This window comes from Bos taurus, chromosome 8, assembly GCF_002263795.3.
Source record: "Bos taurus isolate L1 Dominette 01449 registration number 42190680 breed Hereford chromosome 8, ARS-UCD2.0, whole genome shotgun sequence".
In the NCBI taxonomy this organism is placed as follows: domain Eukaryota; kingdom Metazoa; phylum Chordata; class Mammalia; order Artiodactyla; family Bovidae; genus Bos; species Bos taurus.
The window spans coordinates 98006594-98014278 of NC_037335.1; the positions used below are offsets into that span (position 1 = coordinate 98006594).

General features: G+C 41.2%; 1 non-coding gene across 1 annotated transcript; it reads left to right on the plus strand.

The window, feature by feature from the left end:
• Positions 1-1614: 1614 nt before the first annotated feature.
• On the plus strand, positions 1615-1722 carry LOC112447955 (U6 spliceosomal RNA). Its single transcript, XR_003036208.1, has one exon. It is a non-coding gene; the product is annotated as a U6 spliceosomal RNA (small nuclear RNA).
• Positions 1723-7685: the final 5963 nt, after the last annotated feature.

Below are 7685 nucleotides of genomic sequence, written 5' to 3' on the forward strand. Positions count from 1 at the left end.
ATTGATGTTGGAAGAGACAGCACATATCTGGTGTTAAGGGAAAACACTTCTCAGCATGACTCATCTGGTGATCCTGTTAAGATGGAGATACTGATTTGAGAGCAAATTACTCCTCACAATGTGGTCCATGGATCAGCAGCATTGGCATCACTTGGGAACTTAGAACTGCAGAATCTCAGACTCCATCCCAGACCTACTCAGCCAGATTCTGCATTTTAACAAGATTCCATAGTGAGTTGTATACACAGTAAAGTTTGAGAAGAACTGGTATAAGTCTCAGATTTCTTGTTCCTAAAAGCTTTGCAGCCACATACAATACACACTCAATGAGTGGAAGCTACTATATAGGCTTTCCTCTGGGTTCAGAGCTTGGATTTTAAAAAGCATTCCTTATAAGTAAGCAAAAAAGTAACTTGTCTGATCTTACTTTATGTCCCATGGAAATTTACTTCATGTTTTTATAACTTAGTTTATTTTTTCTAATAAAACAAAGACAACAGTAACTATCTCATAAGATTATTGTAAGGTTTTATAAGAAAACATAATTATAGTAGCTAACACTTAGGGAGTACAATGAGCCAGGCTCTGTGCATAGCTCTTTATGAGGATTCATTCATTTGATGCATATTTACTGAATACCTGCCTGTTACTGGGCATGGTTTGTGGGCATCTGGAATAATGTTATAATAGTTAACATTATTGAACATTTCCTATGTGCCAGGCACTTTTCAAAACAAGTTATTTCTTTTTTAAAATTTCATCTTTATTGAGCTGTAATTAATATACAAAAAACTGCACCTCATTAATGTATACAACTTGGTGAATTTGGACTTATGTATCCATCCATGGTAGGCTTCCTGAAGGAGGGCATGGCAATCCGCTCCAATATTCTTGGCTGGAGAATCCCATGGACAGAGGAGCCTGGCAGATTCCAGTCCATACGGTTGGAAAGAGTCAGACACGACTGAAGCGACTTAGCACGCACACTTGCGTACACCCATGTTATCAACAGCACCGTACAGGTAGTAAACATATCCATCACCTGCAAAAGTTTCCCTGTGTCCATCTGCTAGATAAACATGTTATTTTTCAACAGATCACATTTCTAAACAGGTTAAATCTTCACAATAGTCCTCTAACTTTCTTCGTCTCCACAATAATCCAATGAAGATCATCCAAATGGGGAAACTGACTAGCCCAAAGTTACAGTATGGTGCATGGAGTAAATGGTAAATGGTAAATGCTAGTAAATGGAGAACTCCAAAGATCACGCTCCAAACTACGGGGGTATGCTGTGTGATGTATGAGGGTAAATTGTATGAAATCACCAACATTCCACCATTACTGATTCTTGCAAACAGTAGTTTTGTAGGCAGTGTCCACAAGATTGTGAATTATTATCTTCCCTTTGCTTTTTTTGTTTGAAATGACAATGTGTGTCCTTAATCTTTGCCTTAGGATCCAGGATCCACTGAAGGCTATGAAACCAACAGAAAGACAGGAACTATAAACAAGGTTCTCTCCATTAGATAGTCTATTTCACTTCAAGCCCTTTTGAGACTCAGTAAAGGTTTTTACTCTAGTCATTAAAACATTAAAAATAACACAATTCTAGTGCTTGCTTCAGCAGCACATAAACTAAAAATTGGAACGATACAGAGAAGATTAGCACGGCCCCTGCCCAAGGTTGACAAGCAAATTCCAGAAGTGTTCCATATTTTTAACCAACGCAACGCTTTACAGCAATTATCCTCCAATTTGAAAAAAACACAATTCTAAATAGCAAACTAGGATATGTTTAGCACTTTGGCAGAGAGAAGAAGAAAGGAAAAATAAAAGTCCGGTGTCCACTGGGAATATATTTGATCTTTTTCCTCTCTGAATTCAGAACGAGCTTCAGCATTTGCTGTGTACAAAGTGCCAAAATGAGCTGATAGGGTAGATGTTTTAAGACATATGAAGACAAACATGAGTTCAGAACCAAAGCCTTCACCTGAGAGTACAGCTAATATTATCAGTGTAAGTATTTTTTATTTGTAGTGTACACAGGCTGGGGGGACACAAGCTGTTTTAATAGTTTCTCTTTGAATAACAGGAATGACTTCTACTAAATGTAACTCTGAAAGATTAGAGAAGAGTCATAAAAAATAATTTTAACAGCCATGATCCCCTGTCCTCCCACTTAAATAAACTCTGCCTATTCTATTATTGTATTATACCATAAGCTACAGGGCTAGGAAACTCCCACTATTTCCAGACTCACTCATGCATGTTTGTGATTGACGGACAAGTGAGGCTGAAATGTGCAAATGGAAATGAAACATTCAAGATTATACATCTCCCAGGTAGGGGTTGGCCCTCTTCCAGCATCTTAAGCTTGGCCAAGCTCTGCAGGGATGAGTATTCAAGGAAAGATGCTTGTTCTGAACCAAAGCCTGGAATAACTCCTCCCCTTCCTGAACCTCTAAATATGCCCCCTCAAAACTTGCTCTTTCATGATCTATACTCATTTAGTCAACAAATAGCAACAGAGCCTGGAAAATCCACTCTTATCCAGGCCCTGAGAAAACATACAGTTAGTTGAGAAGAGGTCCAAGATCAGAGGAACTTAGAGTCTAAGACAGTGATTCTCAACTCTGAATGCATGTTAAAATTACCTAAAGCTTTACAAAAATCCTAATGGGTCCCACTGCTAACTAATTAAATTATAATCACTGGGGTAAAGACCAAAGAGGAGCCAAAGTTGAGAATGACTAGGAAAGAGACAGACAAATATACCACTGTCATACACTGCTGTTGTGGAAAGTGTAAGTTCTATTAGACCCTAAAGGAAGGATCCCACCCCAACTTTGAGGGAGTCACAGGTTGGCTGGAAGGCACCTGACCTCCTATATTATACTTGAAGAGAAAAGGAGATAACAGAGAAGGCAGGGTAAGGAATGAGGGCAGAGGGGGCAGTGTGAGCAAAATGAAAGGCAGCATGAAATTCTCCAGAACTGCAAATTGTGTAGTGCAGTGTAGTGTAGCATAGTATATTGTGGTGTGGTGTAGTACAGTGTAGTGTGGAGTGGTGCCGTGTGGGTAGTCTAATGTCATACAGTGTGGTGCAGTGTAGTGTAGCGTAGTGTGGTGTGGTGTGATATAGTATGCTATAGTGTGGTGTAATATAGTATAGTGTGGCATGGTGTGGTGTGCTATAGCACAAAGTAGTATGGTGTAGAATGGTGTGGTGTAGTGTAGTATAGTGTGGTGTGGTATAGTGTAGTGTACTGTAGTACGGTGTGGTGTGGTGTAGTATAGTGTGGTGTGGTATAGTGTAGTATAATGTAGTATGGTGTGGTGTGGTGTAGTATAGTGTGGTGTGGTATAGTGTAGTATAATATAGTACGGTGTGGTGTAGTATAGTATAGTGTGGTGTGGTATAGTATAGTATAGTGTGGTGTGTGTGGTATAGTATAGTGTAGTATGGTGTAGAGTGGTGTGGTATACTGTAGTATAGTGTGCTGTGGTATAGTGTAGTATAATGCAGTATGATGTAGTGTGGTGTAGTATAGTGTGGTGTGGTGTGATATGTATAGTATGATCTGGTGCAGTGTAGTGTGGTATGGTGTGGTGTGGTATAGTGTAGTGTGCTATGGTGTGGTGTGGTGTAGTGTAGCATGGTGTGGTGTGGTGTAGTATAGTGTGGTGTGGTATGATGTGGTGTGGTGTGGTGTGGTATGGTGTGGTGTGGTGTAGTATGGTGTGGTGTGGTATAGTATGCTATAGTGTGGTGTGATATAGTATAGTGTGGTCTGGTGTAGTGTGGTGTGGTGTGGTATAGTATAGTGTAGTATGGTGTGGTGTGGTGTGGTATAGTATGTGTGGTGTGGTGTAGTATAGTATGGCTGTGTGTGGTGTAGTATAGTATAGTATGGTGTGGTGTGGTGTGGTGTAGTACAGTGTAGTGTGGCATGGTGTGATGTAGTATAGTGTGGTGTGGTGTGGTATAGTATAGTGTAGTATGGTGTGGTGTGGTGTGGTATAGTATAGTATAGTGTGGTGTGTGTGGTATAGTAATAGTGTAGTATGGTGTGGTGTGGTGTGGTGTGGTGTAGTATAGTGTGGTATGGTGTGTGGTATAGTAATGGTGTGGTGTAGTATAGTGTAGTATAGTGTGGTGTGGTGTGGTATAGTATAGTATAGTGTGGTGTGTGTGGTATAGTAATAGTGTAGTATGGTGTGGTGTGGTGTGGTGTGGTGTAGTATAGTGTGGTATGGTGTGTGGTATAGTAATGGTGTGGTGTAGTATAGTGTAGTATAGTGTGGTGTGGTGTGGTATAGTATAGTATAGTGTGGTGTGTGTGGTATAGTAATAGTGTAGTATGGTGTGGTGTGGTGTGGTGTGGTGTAGTATAGTGTGGTATGGTGTGGTGTAGTATAGTGTAGTATGGTGTGGTGTGGTGTGGTGTGGTGTAGTATAGTGTGGTATGGTGTGGTGTAGTATAGTGTAGTATGGTGTGGTGTGGTGTGGTGTGGTGTAGTATAGTGTGGTATGGTGTGGTGTAGTATAGTGTAGTATGGTGTGGTGTGGTGTGGTGTGGTGTAGTATAGTGTGGTATGGTGTGGTGTAGTATAGTGTAGTATGGTGTGGTGTGGTGTGGTGTGGTGTAGTATAGTGTGGTATGGTGTGGTGTAGTATAGTGTAGTATGGTGTGGTGTGGTGTGGTGTGGTGTAGTATAGTGTGGTATGGTGTGTGGTATAGTAATGGTGTGGTGTAGTATAGTGTAGTATAGTGTGGTGTGGTGTGGTATAGTATAGTATAGTGTGGTGTGTGTGGTATAGTAATAGTGTAGTATGGTGTGGTGTGGTGTGGTGTGGTGTAGTATAGTGTGGTATGGTGTGTGGTATAGTAATGGTGTGGTGTAGTATAGTGTAGTATAGTGTGGTGTGGTGTGGTATAGTATAGTATAGTGTGGTGTGTGTGGTATAGTAATAGTGTAGTATGGTGTGGTGTGGTGTGGTGTGGTGTAGTATAGTGTGGTATGGTGTGGTGTAGTATAGTGTAGTATGGTGTGGTGTGGTGTGGTGTGGTGTAGTATAGTGTGGTATGGTGTGGTGTAGTATAGTGTAGTATGGTGTGGTGTGGTGTGGTGTGGTGTAGTATAGTGTGGTATGGTGTGGTGTAGTATAGTGTAGTATGGTGTGGTGTGGTGTGGTGTGGTGTAGTATAGTGTGGTATGGTGTGGTGTACTATAGTGTAGTATGGTGTGGTGTGGTGTGGTGTGGTGTAGTATAGTGTGGTATGGTGTGGTGTAGTATAGTGTAGTATGGTGTGGTGTGGTGTGGTGTGGTGTAGTATAGTGTGGTATGGTGTGGTGTAGTATAGTGTAGTATGGTGTGGTGTGGTGTGGTGTGGTGTAGTATAGTGTGGTATGGTGTGGTGTAGTATAGTGTAGTATGGTGTGGTGTGGTGTGGTGTGGTGTAGTATAGTGTGGTATGGTGTGGTGTAGTATAGTGTAGTATGGTGTGGTGTGGTGTGGTGTGGTGTAGTATAGTGTGGTATGGTGTGGTGTAGTATAGTGTAGTATGGTGTGGTGTGGTGTGGTGTGGTGTAGTATAGTGTGGTATGGTGTGGTGTAGTATAGTGTAGTATGGTGTGGTGTGGTGTGGTGTGGTGTAGTATAGTGTGGTATGGTGTGGTGTAGTATAGTGTAGTATAGTGTGTGGTATAGTACTGGTGTGGTGTAGTATAGTGTAGTATAGTGTGGTGTGGTGTGGTATAGTATAGTATAGTGTGGTGTGTGTGGTATAGTAATAGTGTAGTATGGTGTGGTGTGGTGTGGTGTGGTGTAGTATAGTGTGGTATGGTGTGGTGTAGTATAGTGTAGTATGGTGTGGTGTGGTGTGGTGTGGTGTAGTATAGTGTAGTATAGTGTGTGGTATAGTAATGGTGTGGTGTAGTATAGTGTGGTATGGTGTGGTGTAGTATAGTGTAGTATAGTGTGTGGTATAGTAATGGTGTGGTGTAGTATAGTGTAGTATAGTGTGGTGTGGTGTAGTATAGTGTAGTATAGTGTGGTGTGTGTGGTATAGTAATAGTGTAGTATAGTGTGGTGTGGTGTGGTGTGGTGTAGTATAGTGTGGTGTGGTGTGGTGTAGTATAGTGTAGTATGGTGTGGTGTGGTGTGGTGTGGTGTAGTATAGTGTGGTATGGTGTGGTGTAGTATAGTGTAGTATGGTGTGGTGTGGTGTGGTGTGGTGTAGTATAGTGTGGTATGGTGTGGTGTAGTATAGTGTAGTATAGTGTGTGGTATAGTAATGGTGTGGTGTAGTATAGTGTGGTATGGTGTGGTGTAGTATAGTGTAGTATAGTGTGTGGTATAGTAATGGTGTGGTGTAGTATAGTGTAGTATAGTGTGGTGTGTGTGGTATAGTAATAGTGTAGTATGGTGTGGTGTGGTGTGGTGTAGTATAGTGTGGTATGGTGTGGTGTAGTATAGTGTAGTATAGTGTGTGGTATAGTAATGGTGTGGTGTAGTATAGTGTGGTATGGTGTGGTGTAGTATAGTGTAGTATAGTGTGTGGTATAGTAATGGTGTGGTGTAGTATAGTGTAGTATAGTGTGGTGTGTGTGGTATAGTAATAGTGTAGTATGGTGTGGTGTGGTGTGGTGTGGTGTAGTATAGTGTGGTATGGTGTGGTGTAGTATAGTGTAGTATAGTGTGTGGTATAGTAATGGTGTGGTGTAGTATAGTGTGGTATGGTGTGGTGTAGTATAGTGTAGTATAGTGTGTGGTATAGTAATGGTGTGGTGTAGTATAGTGTAGTATAGTGTGGTGTGTGTGGTATAGTAATAGTGTAGTATGGTGTGGTGTGGTGTGGTGTGTGTGGTGTGGTGTGGTGTTGTATGCAGTGTAGTGAAGTGTAGCACAGTGTAGTGTGGTGTGGCATAATATAGTGCAGTGTAGCTGGAACAAAGGGTTCTGTGGGAGAGAGATAAGCAGTAAGACAGGAGACTGAAGAAATAGACAAGAATCACATTATATTCATACTTGACCCTCGAACTTATCAGGTATATCCAAATATACTTTGTAATTTATACTGAAAGCCATGGGGTTTAATGAAGGATTTTGGTTGGGGAATAAGTATTTTGATCAGATTTCTATTTTAGAATCCCCCAGTTCTAGCAAATGAAGGGAAGAGATAAATGGACAGCAAGTGTCTGAGAAGGGGTGAGGAATAAAGGAGTAAGGGCAGTTAAAACACTGGTGATACAGAGAAGAAGACAGATGATGTGGGACTGAACCATGGCAGGGAGAACAGGGAAAGAACAGATTTAAGAGACAATAAGAGCAGAATAAATGAAACTTACTGACTGATTAAATGTGAAAGTAAAACAATGAGAAGCCTGACTCCCAGCTTCCTGGACTGGGTGGCCAGATGTCTGGAACAGCAGCAAGAGTAGAGAAGGGATAACTTTAATCTTCTGGCATCCTGTCCTGCTGTGGCTTCTGCCATCCTTTCTCTTTGACCATTTCATGAACTACCTATGCCTTCCACCAGCATTTGAGGGAAGAACATAGAGATATTATTTCTGTTAATGATATGACAATGGGAAACATATGAATGGATGCTTTCAAACAGCTTTTGGTCCTTTGAAAGAGGACCTCATCATCATTTCATTATTATCAGACAAGTCAG